This window comes from Piliocolobus tephrosceles, chromosome 15 (genome assembly GCF_002776525.5).
Source record: "Piliocolobus tephrosceles isolate RC106 chromosome 15, ASM277652v3, whole genome shotgun sequence".
Classification (NCBI taxonomy): Eukaryota; Metazoa; Chordata; class Mammalia; order Primates; family Cercopithecidae; genus Piliocolobus; species Piliocolobus tephrosceles.
Genome location: NC_045448.1, coordinates 84,786,028 through 84,807,069, shown reverse-complemented (window position 1 = coordinate 84,807,069; position 21,042 = coordinate 84,786,028).

Below are 21,042 nucleotides of genomic sequence, written 5' to 3'. Positions count from 1 at the left end.
TTCCTTCCTTCTCTTTCTTTCTTTCTTCCCTCCCTCCCTCCCTCCTTCCCTCCCTTCTTTCCTCCCTTCCTTCCTCCCTTCTTTCCCTCTTTTTTAAAAATTTATTATTGTTATCTTGAGACAGAGTCTTGCTCTGTTGCCCAGGCTGGAGAGCAATGGCACCATCTGAGCTCACTACAACCTCCACCTCCCGGGTTCAAGCGATTCTTGGGTCTTGGCCTCCTGAGTAGCTGGGGTTATAGGCATGCACCACCATGCCCAGCTAATTTTTGTGTTTCTAGTAGAAATGGGGTTTCGCCATGTTGTCCAGGCTGTTCTCCAACTGCTGACCTCAAGTGATCCATCCACCTTGGCCTCTCAAAGTCCTGGGATTACCAGTGTGAGCCACCACACCTGACCCTACAGCCTTTTTTCTTGTGCTGCCACTAGAACAGGGAACCATCAACAGTCTCTCTTAGGCTCCTTCAGTCATGAGCCTCCATTGTTCACAGTTCAAGATCTAGTGTGGTCCCACTGAAGCCTCTCACCTTGGCCTGGATGTGAGAGAAAATCACCCATTCTCATTCTCCACAGGTGGGGATATAATGCCATAATCCTGAATATTTTTCCAAAGACACTTCTGCTCCAAGCTTCTTCAACTTCAACAATTCTATGAGATATGAGGTAAGTATACATCTATGGGCTATTAAAAACAGTCTTTCCTGTGCAAATCCTGCAGAGTAAGTCTAGACCATGTTTTTCTGATGTAAGTCTATTTGCTACTTATTATATTTATATTTTGTTAATTATTTTGGGAAACTGGACAAAATAGGGTAAGCATCCCATGATACTTAAAACTCTGCTGAGAAAGAAACAATGTTATTATTCTACCCTGATTTTATAGCTGAGGGAAATAAGGCATAAAGAAGTGAAATAATGTTTAACCAATATTACATATTTTATCAGGGTGCTGGGAACTTAATGTCTTTGATTTAATTCCTGTAGCCATACCCATCATAGTTTTACTAACAGTGTGACTGGGTGTAGGGAGATATAAAATAAATTTGGGCCTCAGTTGTTTCCTTACCTTTAACTTAATTTTCTCAAAAAATTAACAAAGTAATGTTAAGTAAAGTTGATAGCAGGGGGCTGGTCCAATGTGGAAAATAGAAAATAGAAGCAGAACCAGAAAATAGAAGCATCACCTTTCCTTTACCAGTTTTCTCCATGCTTCTTCCCTAAACCCACAAACATTTCTAAAAAATTCCAATGTGATTTTAAAATAACATACAAATGTATTTAAATCTTTGAATTTGAAATTAGGATACATTTTGACATCTTTTGTTCTATTGTAAGTCCTAGGGCAGAAAGGAGATGCCTGGGGGCAGGGTGGAGGTTGCTGTGTCTGAATGTGAAGAGGGAAAGCAATATCATATGACAAATCTTATGGGAGTGAGTAATTACAAAAGAATTTAGTGTCTGCAATGGAGACACTAATGGCACTGAAGGAAAAATATCTCAGTATAGTGCTGAAATCTGTAAAGGAGTTCAGAGATCAATGGTCTCAGGCAACTGCTGATTAATCTATGAGCAGGGCTTGTTTAGTAAATAAATGACTTAGACCAACATTAACTTCAGCAGTTTGAGCTCTGAACACACAAATACAGATCAAAAAATAGAAACTGTCAGACACGACAGCAAAGGAATAACAATGCCTGGAAGGTGTCAAAGCATAATATATTGAGTAGATGACTGATATGCACTCTAAGCAAATGTCATAACTCAGTAAGTGGAACCAAATTGGTTTTCTTGATTATTATGTGTTTGTATCTATATACACATACATATATCCTCTGATTGGAAGGAGAAGATTATTTTTGGTTCTACAATTCTCACTGCTGACCTGTGGAGAAAGGATTTTGTAAGAATTACTGCCCACTGGGAAATTTCAGGTTTGTAAAATATCTGGTGATCATTTCAGCAGAAAGATACAATTCTAACGTGAAATTAATTCTGAGCTTGTATCACTCCTTGTCCCAAGTTCCTCCCCAGGTGTAATTAGGCACATCAGAAAGTGCTAGTTCTATCTTTCTGACATGCCGATTTATTTGTCAAGTCTTGATCAAATACCTATTATTAGTCACTATAAGAGTTAACCACATCTGACTTGTCTTTTGACACCCTTCATAGAATGGCTTACTAGTTCTGATGAAGCTATATTTCCTGATATTCCCCATCTTCCTTCTGTTCTATTCAGTGATGCCATTTTAGCAATGGTTCTGGGACCAGTCGACTCCAACTGTTGATTAACAATTATTAATCTAACTTGGTGCCAGGCATGGTTTTCCATATAAAGGCAGCAGACGAGAGAAGGAAATTTGTACTTGATTGAAAAGGCTTCCTATGGACATTGGACAGTAATGCAAGGAATGTGCTTGGCTCTGTATATTCAGCTCAGAGGTGAATCTTTAGGACTAGGCCTTCTGCCTTAGAGGACAGGCTCCAAATCTCTGACTGGGATATCTAGACAGTAGGCAATTCTTGGGAGTTGGGTGGATTGTTCTTTCATACCAGGAAATCTGACTTCAAGCTATAGAGGCAAGTGGAGGATTATGGGAAATAAGATGGCAGAACTCCACCCTTTATATGTGATTTAGGCTAGGACTTTCGTCTTCAAGGGAATGTAGGCATCTAAGCAACATAATGCACAAAAGCTCAGTTGTGCATCTTTGGCTTGCATGGGAAGGGGGTCAGCATTTACTCTCCACATATAACCTGTGTACCCAGAATGCACACTAGTACCCAAAAGGCTGGTCTTGTTTGTCAGTGATAAAAATCCATACAAGTCACAAGAAAGTTCTGGAGCTGTCACTGGGACCAGACCCATCTGTAACACCTGTCGGTCTGGAGCAAGAATGTAAATATGGAGGCCTAATTCTATAAGTTTAATATTTAAGCTATTGTCAACTTAAACATCTGTTAAAAAATATGAGCCCAATTTCTATACTTCTATCTTGACAAATGCTTTTAAATGTGCAAAAGATTATATTTTTATGACCAAAAGTCATCAAAATATAAAAACTAAATTTCATTTCATTTAGTTCACTATTATTTCATGTATCCAGTTGGCTAATATAGTGATACTTTGCACAAAGAAGACATACATGACTTACTATATATTTATATTGAAACTATTAAATTTATCTTTACTTTCATTCTCACAATTAGTCTATGTTGTTATAATCAGTATTTCCACACTACTTTGAATACTGCTGACAGAAATGCCAATTAAACAACTTTTTTTGAGTCATTAAATTTCAATTTGGAGAACCATTTTGTAAAACCAGAAGCAACTGGAGTTGTCAATACAATTGTGAAACAATTAATTCTTAAAGTGAGCTAGAAATTCATGAAATGATATTAATATGAGAAAATATAATTGTTGAAAATTGATACAATTTTTATCTATACATTTTCATTACTTATGTCACAATTTTTATCTCTTTTAAAAGCAATATTTAAATCCATGCAATATTTACCTCATTCTCTTCTGGAATTTCAATGCTAGAATATTAAAAAGAAAACTATGAATACTGGTATATTATCTTTTTTTCCAAATCTCTCTTCAGTTGATGCCAAACCTTGACTTCAGCTGGCAAATACGTTCTCTTTAGAGATGAGTTTAAGTAGTATTTGTATGTCAATCTGTAACGCACATGCAAAGTCTTGTTATCTTGTTTTAATTGGGGTATCACACTTGTTGGGTATGTCTCAAGGAATTTCTTTCAATTAAACACATATTTTCTCCAAAATTTGAAAATTATATCTATTTTTAAGGTATATAAAAATGTAAGGGGAACTTTCATTTCTCAGATGATGAAGTAGACATGCTTTTTCCTCATTCTTCCCTGACAACACCTGAAAATGCTGGACATTATATATAAAACAAATGTAACAAGATTCTGATAGGCTAATCAAAGATGACAGAATTACTAAAGACCTTGAGTCCCCCAAAATTATATAGAAGTAAGTTGCCTGGATTTTTCTTTTATCTCATATACCCCAGGCTGAGTGCTGAAGAAGCCAGCAACCAGGAACATCATCAGAAACAGACCAAAAAGAAAAAAAAAAGAGGAATAAAAAGCCTCAATAATACCCTGTTTCCTCTAGCTAAGGAATCATGAAAGGGGTAGCCTAGCAAGACAGGAAAGTGAAAGGAAATAACTGCTCCACTGCGGCCAAACATCACAGAAAAAAACTGTGACCCAAATGTCAGCTCCACCAGAAAAGACTGATGGGGGGTCTGGACTTCTGCCCGCATGAGGCTGTGAGTAGGTTCCCCAAACCCTTGACTAAAGTGGTATCAAAAAAGTCAAATGGGAAGCCAGGACTTCCACCCCCACAGGGCAATAATAAGCCCCTTACCCTGAAGTGATCCTGGGGGCCAAGTCGTGAGTTTTGACTTCCACATCTACCTGGAAGTAACAATGCGACCCTCCCCCTATGCAGGGGCAGTGTTAAGAGAGGCCTAGTGGAGGGTCAGGCTCAGCAGCCGTGAAGCTGCCCACACTGTGGTGCTGGTGGAGGACACGTGGGCGGCGGTAATGGTCCTGCTCACTCTTCCCAGCTGGAAGGCTTCAACGCCAGCAGTGGAGGACTGCGACTTTTCCACTGACCCAGAAGGATTAGAGGATCCTCCTCCTTGGGTGTTAAGAGTGGCTGAGTAGAGAATTTGGACTTTTACCCCCATGGCAGTAAAAAAGAAGGTCTTCCTTTTTCCCACCACAATAGTATCCAAAGCAGCAGTTAAACAGATTTAAGATACAGAGTCTCATAATATAATACCAAAAAGGTCTTGGTTTCAACCGAAAATCTTTCATCATAATAAAGACCAGGGAGATCTCAAACTTCACTAAAAGTAATAAATTCTGACATGGAGCTGAGAAAGATTTTGAAATTATTTGACAGAGATTTGAAAGCAGCCATGATTTTAAAACATGTTTTAACAAGCAATTTAGAAAAGCGACAAAATACAAAGATCCCAGCAGATAAACAGAAAATATAAAGAACAACCAGGTGCAAATTTTAGAAGTAAAAATTCAGTAACTGAAATAAAAATTCCAGTGGATGTCTCAACAGAGGAATAAAGAAAGCATATGAAAAAATCAGTGAACAAAAAGATACGACAGTAGAAATTACCTAATTTGAGAGCAATACAGTGAAAAGAGACTGAAGAGAGAAAAGAAAAAACAAACAAAACAAAAAACAAAAACAGAACTTCAGAGACCTGTGGGACTGTCACAAAACATCTAAAATCTGTGTTATTGAAACCCCAGAAAGAAAGAAGAAGGGTGAGTTTGAAAAGTGTTCAAAGAAATAAATGGTTTCTCAAATTTGTCAAGGCTTTTTCGTATCTTTTTTCATATATGAAAAAAAAGCCACCACACACGAAAACTTATGAGATGAAAAGAAAGCAGCATTTAGACGGAAATGTATACTTATGAGCTCCTACATTAAAAAAGAGTAAAAATAGCAAATCAATAACATAACTTTCTGCCTCAAGGAACTAGAAAAAGAAAGAAAGCTAAACCAAAAGGGAACATGTCTGAACAGATCAAACTTGCAATGAAAAGTTAATATCAAATCTTCTAAAACTCTTCCACAAAAACTGAAGAATAAATCCAAACTCATTCTATGAAGCTGATATTACCATGATACCAAAGCCAAAGACATAACAAGAACAGATCATTATAAAACAATACAACTAACAAATAAATATGCAGAAATCCTCAACAAAATTCTAGCACACCTAATCCAGTAGCACATAAAAGGATTGTATACCATGACCAAATGGAATTTATCTGAGAAAAGAAAGGGTGGTTCAACCTATGAAAACCAACCAGTGTAATACACCATATTAATATAATCAGAAAAAAACACACATGATCATCTCAATAGGTAAATAGGTACAGTCTTTACAAAATGATAATGATGGAAATTCTCAACAAAATAGAAATAGGAGGAAACTTCCTCAACCAGATAAAGAGCATTTATTTTTAAATACCTACAGCTAGCATCAAACTCGATGATGAAAGACTGAAACCTCTCCTCCTATGATTACGAACAAGGTAAGAGTGCTTCGTTTTTCCCTTTTGTATTTAATAATTGCACTACAAGTTTCAGTCAGGAAATAAAACAAGAATAACAAATAAAAAACATCCAAATTGGAAAATTAAAATAAACCATCTATTTGCAGAAGGTGTAATTTTATATGTAGAAAATTCTAAATAATCCACAAAATTTTACAGCTAAGAAACCAATTCAATCAAGTTGCAAGATACAAGATTTATAATGCACATAAATTAGTTGTGTTACACTCTAGCAATGAACAATTCAAAAGTAAAATTAAGAAAACCATTCCATTTAAAATCCCATCAAAAATAATAAAATACACAGGAATAAATTTAACGAAGGAGATGCAGGTTTTATACATTAAAAAGTACAAAATAGTGTTAAAAGAAATTTGAAAAGTGTTCATGGGTTGGAAGATCTAATATGACAAGACTTAAGATGGTAATAGTCCCCAGATAGATCTACAGATTCAATGCAATCCCTATAAAAATTTCATTTTTTTCCAAGAATGAACAAGTTGATCCCAAAATTTATATGAAATTGCAGGGGACGCCAAATAATTGAAACAATCTTAAAACAAAGACCAAATTTTGAGGACTCATACCTACCATATTAAAAATTATGACCAAACGACAGTAATTAAAACAGTGTGGTTCTGGCATAAAAATATTCATATAGATAAATCAAATGGAGTTGAACATACAGAAATAAACCTATACATCTACAGTCATCAAGGGTACCAAGGGTACCAAGGGTACCATCAACAAGGGTACCAAGACCATTTGATAGAATAATCTCTTCAACAAAAGGTGCTAACACAACTGGAAAACCACAGGCAAAATAATGAAGTTGAAGCCTTACCTCATGCCATATACAAAATAAACTCAAAATTAACTAAATACCTAAACATAAGGGCCAGAACAACAGAACTCTTTGGGGAAAACCTGGAGGCAAATCTTCATAAACTTGGATTTGTTAGTTAAATCTTAGATAAGATAGAAACACAAAAACAAAAGTAAAAAGACAAATGGGACCTCATCAAAATTAACAACTTTTGTGCATCAAAGGGCATTATCAGAAAAATAAAAAGTCCACAGAGTGGATATTTGCAAATTATATATCTGACAAAGGAGTAGTATTTAGAATCTATAAAAACTATTACAACTCAATTAACAAAAGTACAAAAAACCCAAGGGAAAAATAATGGGCAAAGACTTGAATAGACATTTTTCCCAAAGAGGTACAAATGGCTATTAAGCACAGCAAGGATGCTCAATACCATTAGTCATTAAGAAAATTTAAATGAAAATCAAAATGAAATACCACTTTATATCCATCAGAATGATTATAATTAAAAACCTGGGAAATTACAAGTGTTGGTGAGAATCTTTATAAGTTGAGCATGGAATTGCCATATGACTAATTCCTCTCCTAAGTATGTACTCAAGTGAATTAAAAACAAATGTTAAGCAGTTGTACATAAGCACTCAAAACAGTGTTATTCTTAATACCCCAAAGTGGAAACAGCCTGTATATGCATCAGCTGATGAATGGATAAAAAAATGTGGTATATCTATACAGTGGAATGTTATTTAGATATAAAATGTCCTGATGCATACTACAATATCAGTTAATTTTGAGAACACTAAGCTAAGTAAAAGAAGCCGGTCACACACACAAAAAAACACACATTATGATTCCATATCTATTAAATATTCAGAATAGGTAAATTCATAAAGACCATATTATTAGTGGTTTCCGGTAGCTGAATGGGGAAGGAGGATGGCAGTAAATGACTGTTTAATGGTTATGGAATTTCTTTTTGGGTGATAAATATTTTCTGAAATTAGATTGTGGTGATGCCAGCACCACCCTATGAATGTCCTAAACACCACTGAATTGTACAGTTTAAAATTGTTAGAATGGTAAATATGTGAATTTACCTCAGTTTAAAAAGATGTCTGCTATTTTCAATTTTATGAAGAGTGATGTTGCAGAAATGCACGGCCATGGCCAGCCAAATGGTCCTCCAACTGGCAGTATCACATTTTTTCTTTCTGAGTGATGTAAAAAGCATCAGTGAAATATACACCAAAATTAACAACTCTAAATTTGAAATTAGCTTCTACTAATGAACTTAAAAGATTTTACTGAGAGAGAAATTAATCAAATAATCAGGCTTTTTCTGTTAGTTTATAAAACTAAAAGCTTATTTGTTCATACAGAGCTTTGTAGTTGACTGCATATCTTCATATGCAAGGTGACAGAATAGGAAGAATGATGTATTTGAACTCACTGATGTATTTGAACACCTTTAATTTGAACTCACTGAACACTCATCTGGCCTTGCTTTTATCATCTGTAGAATGGGGATACATAGTTCTGTGATTTAGTGGATAGACATGGCCATCGCAATCATTGCTACTATTGTTTGTGCGTAATTTTACTTGTACCATAACAGCAAACTTGGGAGCCAGAAAAGTTTGTTTTTCTTATCCAGAGTTTAGTGATGTCAACATTGTAACCCAGAGAAAATATTGCCCAAGGGAATACAGCCTGTAATTGGAATACCCGAGACTTCTGGCTTACAGCGGATCCTTTCTATCTGCCCAGCCTCTGATTATAGAACCCATAGCATTCTGTCACCTGAGACAAATAAAATCCCACATAAATGGCAATTATTTTAAAACTAGGTACTGTGCCCTGAAATTTTTTCTTATTAATCTGTTACACAAACCTGTGCAACCCAGAATGCCTTCTCTCCTCTCCTCTCCTGTCCTCTCCTCCCCTCCCTTCCCCTCCTCTCTTCTCCTCCCCTTTCCTCTTCCTCCATGCCTTTTCTCACTTCGACCTGGTCTAAACTTAGAGCAACTCTTTGAAAACTGAGTATATGCTGTATTGCCACCAATAGTGGTGAGGCCATATGGTTGTGGTACCCTGTGGTCATCTGATCAGCACAGGTTCCTGGTGAAAAAATTCCTCCAAATAACAGTGTGCTCCAGAAAGGTGCTGAGATCTGACACATCATGGTGGAAAATGACATTGACTGTGTTTTGCTAAATAAGCTTTGCCATTTTCAAAATTGTATTAAGGGTAGGCTCTGACCCAGCTCTATTGACACCATCATTATTCTACTGAAGTGACAGCCTGATGAAGGAATCATGACCTAGTGTGTATGGGAGAAAAAACTTTGGCCTGGGAGTCAGACCAAGTCTGAATAATGGCTCTGTCATTGCCTCCCTGGGTAATTTGAGGTCTGAGTTGAGTTAACATCTGATGCCTTACTATCATGTGTGATGCTAATCTTGGGATTTAAGGCCATGTATGTCCAGCCTTGGCACTCTTAGGTTTTTATGTTTTTGGCCTGTAAAACATGGATGTATATAATATGATATCCCTGATCAATTGCAGATTTTATATTCTGAGACATGATACTGCATTGCTATAATATCTTTATACTAATTTACATCATTAACACTATTTCAATTATACTCCCGGTGACTAGGAGGGGAATTTAAGATAATGATTTTTTAAATGTCATTACATTTTCCTGTCTCTAAGATGGCTGTGACATTAACAAACATCAATATTTTGATAACAGCTTTTCCAGGAAAGAATTATGCTTCCTTAAATAAACAAAAATACTGTCCAATTAGCCAACAGCATCATGTATTTATATAATTAAATATTATTTAAAATTTTAATACATCTTAGAATCTAAAATTTATAAGAATTGAACATTTCTTCACATTCAGGCTCTAAAAACATAATTACTATTGATTTTTGACTGTTTTATACGGCAACACGGAGACATACTACTTCTTTAGTAGATTTGTGATTGAGATCCATTTAATCCCCAAAAAATTAACAGAGTAATTTTGTGGTAAGGAAAAAAAAGTTTGATGTTTTATCTACATTTCTGATTTGAGTAAAATAATGGTACATTTTTTTCCTCTGAATTTAATTGTCTATCACGTAAAATTAAACAACTCTTCATTGTTGCTTGTTTGTTTTGTTTTGTTTTGTTGAGACAGGGTCTCCCCCTGTCACCCAAGCTGGAGTGCTGTGGCATGGTCTTGGCTCACTGCAGCATTGACCTCTTGGGTTCAGGTGATCCTCCCACCTCAGCCTCCCAAGTAGCTGGGACTACAGGTGCACACTACCATGCTCAGCTAATTTTGTGTATCTTTTTGTAGAGACAGGGTCACACTATGTTGCCCAGGACAGACTCAGACTCCTGGGCTCAAGTGATTCTCCTGCCTTGGCCTCCCAAAGTGCTGTGATTACAGGAATGAGCCACCACGCCTAGCCAACAGCTTTTCTTGAGAGGCCACTGAGAACTTTTGTCGGTTGATTTTTAGTGCCTTGCTAATGTTCCTTCACTATGTTGGAATCAGCCATGCTATCTCTCCAGTTTTGCAAATGCTTGGTCTACTCTAAAAGGTTTGATAGTTACAAGAGCCTTTAATTACAGTACCTGACATGTCAGGAAACTCTTTTATAGTTTTCTGATGTCTTGATGGCAAGAGTTTCAAAGTTATAGTTTTGGGTATTTTTCTTCTAAAGTCCTATAAAGTATTTGGTTGTTTTCTTTATATTTTTTAATATAAATTATTATTTATATTATTCTTCCAGTGATACAAATTTACTTACCTTCTAAAAGTAAAACTATCTTTCTCTACTTTAATTCTATGCTCTTTTTGTACTTATAGTATCTCATATATAGTCTACTTTTAGTGTTGCTTCTCAGTTTAATTTTGGTAAAATATTTTCAGTGATGATGAAATGCAAATGTAAGTTATAATTCAATTGCATGTAGTGATAGTTGTGCAAATAATTGAACTGAGGCAATATTGTCAATAGAGATCATTTTCACAGGGCACAAATAATGCCTACATTAGCAATTAACTCTTTTTTTCTAGAGTTGGAAAGATTATTTTGGCAGGAATTTGAAGTCACATACTGATTTGCATATAGTCAAAACATGGAAGGATGAAAGTTTTAAAACCAAGAAATTATGTGTACGTATGTGTAAAGTGTTTATTATGTTTAAGCACACAATGCCTTAATCATTACATGGATGAACATTTTCAGTAAGACATCATGGCAAGTCTCTGATAGTCATTAATGGAGCAGGACTCACTGCAGTCAAGAGGGTGAGATCTTCAGCTTGTCTTTGATAGCTATATGCTTGCTGTATAACTTTTGCTACCACATCATTTTTCATGAAACATACACATTCATTCCATAAAATCATCTTTCACTAGTTTCAGTGTTTCACATTTAACTTGTGCAATACACAGGTACCCACAAACTCTTTATAGAACTAGACCTGCAATAAAATAGATTCAGAACTCAATAGTTGAGACTTGTTTTAATTAGTACATTTCCTTTTAAACTGTAATTCTCGGTATGTGGTCAGCATCCATTTTTCAGGATTCCAATGTGTTGTTTCTGTACTACTAAACACTTATTTCCAATTCCAGGAAAAGTTCTAATAAACTAGAAAAGCAAAATGCACAAGTAAATGTTCAAGTGAAAAAACAAACAAACAAAAGGCAAGGTAGACAAAACATACGACATCATGGACCTAAGGAACTGTCTCATCTGTAGTCCCTACCTTCACAGGCTCAGGAAGTATCTTACTTTCTACTCTCAATTTTTAAGTTAATACTAAATGTAACTTAGTGATGTTTCACACAGTTCACACCTAGCACCTGGGGAGGAGAGGAGAAATGGCTGTTTCCAGAGTGGTAGATGCCAGGCTGATTAACCCATCACAAAAAAACCGAAAGCAAAGGGGAATGTATATAAATAAGATATATTTGTTTTTGCCTTTGAAAACACAGCATAAATAAATAAAGGCCACTAAATGAGATCAAGCAGAGAGTATTTACGCGGAGCTCACTGCAGCATGAGAATCAGTCACCATTATGTGAAATTGGCAGAGACTCAGAGGCCGTCAGGAGAGTGGGAAGCTTTATAGTGGACAAAACTAAAGGCTTCAGTTTACCCTGATTGGAGGCTTTTGGCACGGGGCTAACTAAAAGTAGAGCACCCTATGTGACTGGTTTCAAAGCATATTTGGCTTTCTCTGATTGATCCTGAGTTGGAATCAAGGGCAAGCGTTGCGGAAGCTGGGCAATCACTGATGAGTGCTGGGCATTGTGGGTTGATTGCTTGCAGAGGTTAGAGTTGGCTTCCTGGGCTGGTTGCCACAGGGATTGTGGGGCAGATTTTATTGTCATTTATGGTCTGACCATCGTCCAGTTGTATATTGAATGTATCATATATGTCCATATAATTTTAAATCTGCCAAACATTTGCCACGATGATATTAATACTATATTTGACAAAGGCAAAACAGTCTGTAAACGTTTCAACATATTCAGTTCAAATTTTCTTTCAGCTGTGTGTGATTTGGTGGGTAAAAAGGAAGGGAGATCAGAACATAATTTTATTTATAAACTATGATAATTAGAATTCAGGAAAATATACAATTGCACAATTCACATTCACATGCTCACCTAAAATAAATGTAGCTTGGAACTTTGCTGGAACAAGAAATACGTTGTTTCTAATAACTAAAGGGAGACATTTTTAGAAAACAGATCCAGTAAAACTGCAGACAGAGGTCTGGGAAGGACCATGGACACTTAAGACTGGTGATAACGTAAATTGCAAGAAGATTCAGCAAAATACTCAAATTCCCACAGCCCCATGTAGCAGATCCAGTTAGCAGTAGTAAAGTTGATGTCATTCCTCAAGTCTCAGTGTAGTGCAGGGATCGACAATGTTTTTCTGAAAAGGACTAGATAGTCTCTTTTGCATATTATTATTTTGTATATAACCATTCAAAATGTAAAAACAATTTTTAGCTATTAGATTGAGCAAAAACAGGCCATCAACTCCTGTGCTCAACTCCCAAAACAGGCCACCAGAAAAACCTATTGAAGGCATAAAAATAAAGTTAAATTTATTAAACATAACACAGTAAAGGAGATACCACTTTGGCAGCGTTTTACCGTGTCTCAGAAAGGATGCATTCAGAACACAATACTTGTAGTATAAAAGCTTGCATAGGGTCATTTTTATTCAAAAGACAAAAACGTAGGCTTTGCAAGGGATGGAACCGTTTGAATTAGGCAAAATTTATAAGAAAACAGCTTTGGAATGGTAAGTGCAACAAAGTGTGGATTTAAAGTGATTACTGACAAACAAGCTGTTATTCTTGATAAGTTATCTGTTTATTAAGTTCACTGTTTTATTTTCCAAGAACAGTTATTTCCTGAAGCAAATGGCTAAGTAATTTTTTCCCAATTCAAGCATTGTTCAGCAAAACCAGAGAAACATGCTTTGTTCGAGAATTGGTAGCATAAGATAGGCACTAGAATGGATGTCAGGCAGGGCATGGTGACTCACGTCTGTAATCCCAGCACTTTGGGAGGCTGACGCGGGTGGATCATGAGATCAGGAGTTCAAGACTAGCCTGGCCAACATAGTGAAACCCTGTCTCTATTAAAAACATAAAAAATTAGCTGGGTGTGGTGGCATGTACCTGTAATCCCAGCTACTCAGGAGGCTGAGGCAGGAGAATGGCGTGAACCCAGGAGGCGGAGGTTGCAGTGAGCTGAGATCGCATCACCGCACTCCAACCTGGGTGACAGTGCCGGACTCCGTCTAAAAAAAAAAAAAAAAAAAAAAAAAAAGAGAATGTATATTGGATTCAGTTCTCAGTATCTAAACACAATTGAGTATGAAAATTATCTTGAAAGTGGGCAAGCCATAGATTTATGTCTCCAGTATGTAATAGCACCTTGTACAATGTAAATGATTGATGAAAATATAAAAATATCGAAACATTTGTATACGTATTTTATATATGTAAATGATGATAAAAAATACTGAATGCTATTTGATTTCAATTTTTGATCCAGAAGAACTTAATATGCTGAAGATAGTAGTAATGTGTTTTATCACGTTAATTTTCAGTTAAAGGCTTTCTGAGTAGTAACAACATCTATGAAACTAAATGAGTAGTACCTCAACTTCCTATATAAAAGCATTTCTGTTTTAACTGGGGATTTATTAGAAAAATGCTCCTTCTGCAATCCTGTGCCTGCATTTTTATTCTAATCTCTTCTCCATTGGGAGTGAAGCATTCTAGCTCCACTCATGATAGCAATAAAAGCTGTGAAAGGCACCAATGCTCTGCTACAACATAGAAACCTCCCTGTGAAAGAGTTGCTTACAGGTAAGGGCAGGGAGGTGTCACTAACTCAAACTATTCATGCTGCAATCTATAAACACTAATCTCCCAGACATCTTCATTTCCCCAGGTCCCCTTGCTAAGCCCCAATTTAGAGAGAAAAATCCATTTCTTATATATCTGAGCAGAAATTCTCAGCTGATTGTAGATAAACTGTGCACCATGGCTGTCGGCAACACATGTTATAAAACCACAGGAAATGCTCTTTATTTCACATGTCAGTTGGCTTTTCCTTGAATGAGCTGAGCTCTAACAGCAGGTAACTGTCTTTTTTTTTTTTTTTTTTTTTTGGCTGCCTCTAGCAATACATTCTCTTCCTCCTTGCTACATACAGCCCCACTCCCTCCACAAGCCCATGGGCACACAAACTTTTCTCCTGTAGAACAGGGAGAATGCATCCCAGGACATTATTTTTACAAACCAAAGGATTATGACAAAATTGGAGTTAAACAAAATATCTGAAGGAGAAGTTTAGAATAACCAAGATAAATAAATACATATATTTTTATTGGACAATATATTTTACATTCCAATATATAATATATAGTTTAGAATAACCAAGATACATATATATTTATAAACGTACCTATAAATACATATGTATTTATCTTTGTTATTTAGAATAAACAAATGATATATAATATAAAATATTTGTAAATAAAATTTATATACATAAATATTATATAAAATATACATATGTTTACCCCGGTTATAAAATAAATATAATAAAGATGTATTATATTTATTTATTTATCTCGAGGGTTTGGCATGAGGACTCCACACCAAGTCAAGTTTCGGATAATCCATGGGTCTAAGAGTTTTCGGTTACCACAGATTCTTCAGGCAGGGAACGGCTTGCCCATTGAATAATATATCTCAATGTTATACGAATGAATAAACAAATAAATGAATAGGAAGGAAAACAAGAAGATACCTGGAAAGTAAGTTCTCATTGAAATTAAGGACTTGAAGTTGAACAGTAGAGCCTAGATAATATTCCAAACAATAGCTAGTGTTTCTCCTGAAAAGGTTAATAATGGTCAATTAGGCCAGCATTTTCAGGAGAACCTGTTTTTTAAATTTTATTGACCATATCCTTTGGGCATTTGCAGAATTTCACTAGGACCCTGGTACCAAATATCCAGAAATGAGGAAATATTATATAATGGCATAGGTTTTCATTTTCCAATTAAAATTTTAGATTTGTTTGGAGAAATGATAAATAAATAAAAGTTTATTGCACTGAATAAGAAAAATACTTTATAAAAGAGCTTCAGGAAACTTAATTTATCATTTTTCTTTGCTATATATTAGACAAATAGTAAATTGCTAAAGATCGTATAGTTATTACTATGTGCCAAAGTGGATCCAAACATTGTATACATTTTAATTTATTAAATTAGCATTTTACTTGTCATTTTGATGCACATTTAGTGTTATGTAGACAGCCTTAGGTAAAGCTAGGATTTGATTGTGAGCAGTCTGGTGCCAAAATCCAGGCTGTTGTTGTTGCGTATAGTCGGCTTATTTTGCCTTTTGTGTTCTGTACTTCTCACTTCTCTTCTGTCTGGTTTTTCTCTCCATTGAGAGTGCAGTATTGAAGTCTCCAACTATAATTGTAGAACTGTGTATTTCTCTCTGTAAATCTGTCAGGTTTTGCTTCATGTATTTTGATGATCTGTCATTAGGTGTGTAAATATTTATAATTTTTGTATATTCTTGCTGTGTTGAAACTTTCATTAATATATAATACTTTTCTTCATCTCTTGTAAACTTTTTTGATTTAAAGTCTATTTTGTCTGATATTAGTATAGCCTTTCCTGTTCTCCTTCAGTTATTATTTACATGGAATAATGGAATATCTTTTTTCATCCTTTTACTTTCAACCTATTTGTATCTTTGGATTTAAAGTATCTTGTACAGTTGTATCATTCATTCTGCCAGTCTTCTTTTTAATTCATTTCATTTCAAAGTAATTACTGATAAAGAGGTATTTACTTCTGTCATTTTGATATTTGTTTTCTTTTTTATTTTTTGAGATGGAATCTCACTCACTCTACTGCCCAGGCTGGAGTGCAGTGGTGCGATGTCTGCTCACTGAAACCTACGCCTCCCGGGTTCAAGTGATTCTCATGCCTCAGCCTTCCGAATAGCTGTGATTACAGGGGCACCCACAACCATGCCTAGCTAATTTTTATATTTTTAGTAGAGACAGGGCTTCACCATTTTGACCAGGCTGATCTCAAACTCTTGACCTCAAGTGATCTGCCTGCCTCGGCCTCCCAAAGTGCTGGGATTACAGGTGTGAACCACTGCGCCCTGCCTGACCCTGGTTTTCTTTATGCCTTATAGCTTTTGTGTCCCTCATTTTCTGCATTACTATATTTCTTTGTGTTTATTATTTTTTATAATGAAACATTTACATTCTATTCTTATTTCCCTCTGTTTATATTCCATAGCTACTTTCTTTGTGGTTGTTGTGGAAATTGCATTTAATATCCTAAAGTTATAACACGCTAATTTTGTTTTATATCAGCTTAACTTCAATAACAGACAAAAGCTCTGCTTATTTAATAACTCTGTTGCCACCTCATCTGTGGTCGTTCAGTAATTTTGTTAACACAAAATTGCAGTGTTATACAATGCGTGCCCCAACACATAAACTAATATACATTAATTAGTCTCCAAAGTATATAAAAACAAAATGTAGAGTTACAAACCAAAGTTACCATAAAACTAGTCTTTAATAATTGCTTTCGTAAAAATGTGTTAGTTTCTTAAATCATATAGAATACAAACAGTGAAGATTCAATCTATTGGTATAATAATGCTAACTTTTATAATTGCCCATAGATTTGCCTTTACCATTATCTTTATTTTTTCATACAGCTTCAAGGTGCCATCTAGTGTTCTTTCATTTTACCCCGCATAATTCCCTTAAGCATTTCTTGCAGGGTAGATCTAGTGGTGATACATTTACTCATCTTTTGTTTGTGTGGGAGTATCTCCCAAGTTTCTGATGAGAAATCGACTGATTATATTATTGTGGATCCCTTGTGTGTGACAAGTTGCTTCTCTCTTGCAGCTTTCAAGATTCCCTCTTTGTCTTTTGAAAGTTTAATTATAGAGTGGCTTGGTGTGGGTCCCTTTGTGTTCATCTTACTTGGAATTCACTGAGCCTCCTGGGTGTTGATAGCTTTCATTAACTTTGAAAGCTTTCATCCTTCATTTCTTCAAAAATTCTCTCTGACCCATTGTTTTTTTTTACGTCTCTTTCTAAGACTCCCACAATGCATATGTTGTCCCACAGCTTCCTTAGGCTGTGTTCACTTTCTTCAATCTTTTTTCTTCTGGTACCTCAAACGTAATATTTTCTATTATTCTGTCTTCCAGTTTGCTGCTTCTTTCTTCTACCTGCCCAAATCTGCCTGAATTCCTCTAGTTAAGTTTTCATTTCAGTTATTGTACTTTTCAGTTCCAACATTTTGAGATTTGTTATTTCTTTATTGATATTTCCATTTTGTTTAAACATTGTTTTCTTGACTTTCTCCATCTCTTCCTTTGGTTCTTTGAGCATTTTAAAAATAGTTGTTTTAGCATCTTTGCCTAGTTGATCAGCCATAAAGCCTTTTTCCTGGGAAGATGTGTTGATTTCTTTTTTTCCTTTGAATGGGTCACACGTTCCTGTTTCTATGTATTTTTTATTTCTTGTGTGTGGTTTTTGGACATGGGGCATTTGAATCTAATAATGTAGTAATTCTAAAAATCATATTATCTACTTTCCCTAGCATTTTTGAGAAATTATTATTATTTTGTATTGTTGTCGGCTGTCTCTGTGCCAGGGATCAGCCTTAGATGTCAATATCTTCTCTGGTCTGTTCTGAGCCTGCATCTGTTCCCAGGCATGTATAGTCACTTTCAGATTTTCTCCGTATATGCAGTTTGAGTGTCTTAGTATTTAGTGCCTGGCTCACAAACAAAAGGGAAAAAAAGGCAAAAGAGAAAAAATGATGTAGGGGAAAGGATGCTGGTCTTTTAAGTTTCCTGGAAGTCACTTGTGGGGGCGATATTGCAACAGTGAGGGGAGGTGCACCAACAATGGCCATCCACCTATTTTTCTGTATCTCTATAATCAAAAGTAGATATTAGTAATTAGAGCACAGATCCCTGATGTTTGGAGGACAGGGCTATGTTTTTCCTCTCTGGCTCCCACAAGCCATGTGCAGGTTGCTCCGAGAATGCCCGTTTAGCTGCCTGGTATGGGATTGGTGGTGGGAGATGGTAGATATTATTGTGCTTTGGGCTGAAACTGAGTAAAATAACCAGAATTTACTGTTCCAGATTTCCCTTGGAAGTTGCAAGCCTTTAATAGAGCCCAGAGTTCTGAAATAGCTACATCAGACAGACTCTGCCAGTTCAATTGTTGTCTAGGTGAAAAGATAGATTTCTAGTGCTTCCTAGTCTGCTATCTTCCCAGAATCCTCTCAATAATTCTTTATTAAACACCACCTATTTAAACTAGTATATGGTTTCTGTCTCTGATTAGACATAGACTGATGCAGTGTACTTACTAGCTGATTAGACATGACTAGAGAAAGAATTAGGGATACAGAAGGCGGGTCAGAAAAAATGTGTCCAGTCTGAAGCAGAAAGAAATGAATGGAGTTTGATTTTCAAAAAACTTAAAATCTTTCACTTCAGAATTCTATATGAAATGAAAGTATCATTCATTCTGAAGGTAAAATAAAGATACATTCAGCAACAACAAAACTGATAATATTTTGCACCAACATATATAAAATATGTGAAATAATAAACTCGAGGCAGGAAATATATAATCTTACGTGAAGGAAGAAAGAAGCAGAGATAAGTAAAAAGGGACAAATATGGGAAATATGTACAGGAACTATTAAAAATGATAAAAGATGGAGAGAAAGATAGAGAGGTGATAGATAAATACGTAGATGATTGAATTAAAGACAGCAATAGCATAAAATATTGGACATGGGCACAAGAAGTTAAATTCTTCTCAAATCCTTACACTGGTCTTGGTTGCAGTTAAAATATTTATTCACAGTAGGTGTCAACAAGCCAAGAGTGCATATTATATTTCTGGCATAAAAACAACATTTGGTTAAAGTTTGTGTAAGTAAAAGCTACCAATAAAACACCTTAAAATTGAAACAGATAAAAAGAGAGAAAAAAGGAACATAGAACAATATGTCTAGATAGAAAACGCATGACGATATGGTAGGTTAAAATATAACAGTAATTACACTAAAAACAAATAAACAAAATTCCCCAATTAAATGACAGTTATTCTTAGATTTGATTAAAAATACTTTTTGTTGCTTATAAGAAACACAGGTTTAATAAAAACACAGGTATTCAGAATTTGGAAGGAAGAAAAATGATAGGACAAAACTACATGACAATTGGCATATCATGTAGAATGACAGAATCAGCTGATTCTACGTACAGAATTGACAGAATCATTCATCAGTGAAAATATGTTCTCAATACCTATTTACTGAATTTTAAGTGAAAAACAAAGCAAAAACACAAAAAAGCAGGAGATTAGCACAGCCCAACAGCAGTTGCACTGAGAAAACTTGCAACATTTCAAGTTGAATGGGCTGCAAAAGACACAATTTGCAGCCCATTCATCAAACAAGGTACCTTCCATTACAAGAGATGAGAGTGAAACAGGTGCCCACCATTTCAGCTCAGAGAAGGTACCTCTTCCATTTCTCACCTAACTTCTATATGTGTTTATCAAACCAAGCTATTAGGAGCAAGAGCTATATCACAGGCCTTCTAGTGTATCTGAAACTAATCAATGAAACTACTTACTATAAATAAATCTGTTAGCCAAGTAAATTGACTTGATATATCACATAGTTAAATTTCAATATTTATCTTATCTGACTTCATTCTAAGAATAGTGTTAGATGGCCGAATAGGAACAGCTTCAGTCTCCATCTCCCAGCACGAGCGACACAGAAGACCGGTGATTTCTGCATTTTCAACTGAGGTACTGGGGTCATCTCACTCGGGAGTGCCGGACAATCGGTGCTGGTCAGCTGCTGCAGCCCGACCAGCGAGAGCTGAAGCAGGGCGAGGCATCGCCTCACCTGGGAAGCGCCAGGGGGAAGGGAGTCCCTTTTCCTAGCCAGGGGAACTGAGACACACAACACCTGGAAAATCGGGTAACTCCCACCCCAATACTGCGCTATAACACCGGCACACCGGAGATTATATCCCACACCTGGCCGGGAGGGTCCCACGCCCACGGAGCCTCTCTCCTTGCTAACACAGCAGTCTGCGGCAATCTAACCGCAAGGCAGCAGCGAGGCTGGGGGGAGGGGCGCCCGCCATCGCTGAGGCTTAAGTAGGTAAATAAAGCCGCTGGGAAGCTCGAACTGGGTGGAGCTCATAGCAGCTCAAGGAAACCTGCCTGTCTCTGTAGACTCCGCCTCTGGGGACAGGGCTCAGCTAAAGCAGCAGAGGCCTGTCCAGACACAAATGACTCTGTCTGACAGCTTTGAAGAGAGCAGTGGATCTCCCAACACGGAGGTTGAGATCTGAGAAGGGGCAGTCTGCCTGCTCAAGTGGGTCACTGACCCCTGAGTAGCCTAACTGGGAGACATCCCCCACTAGGG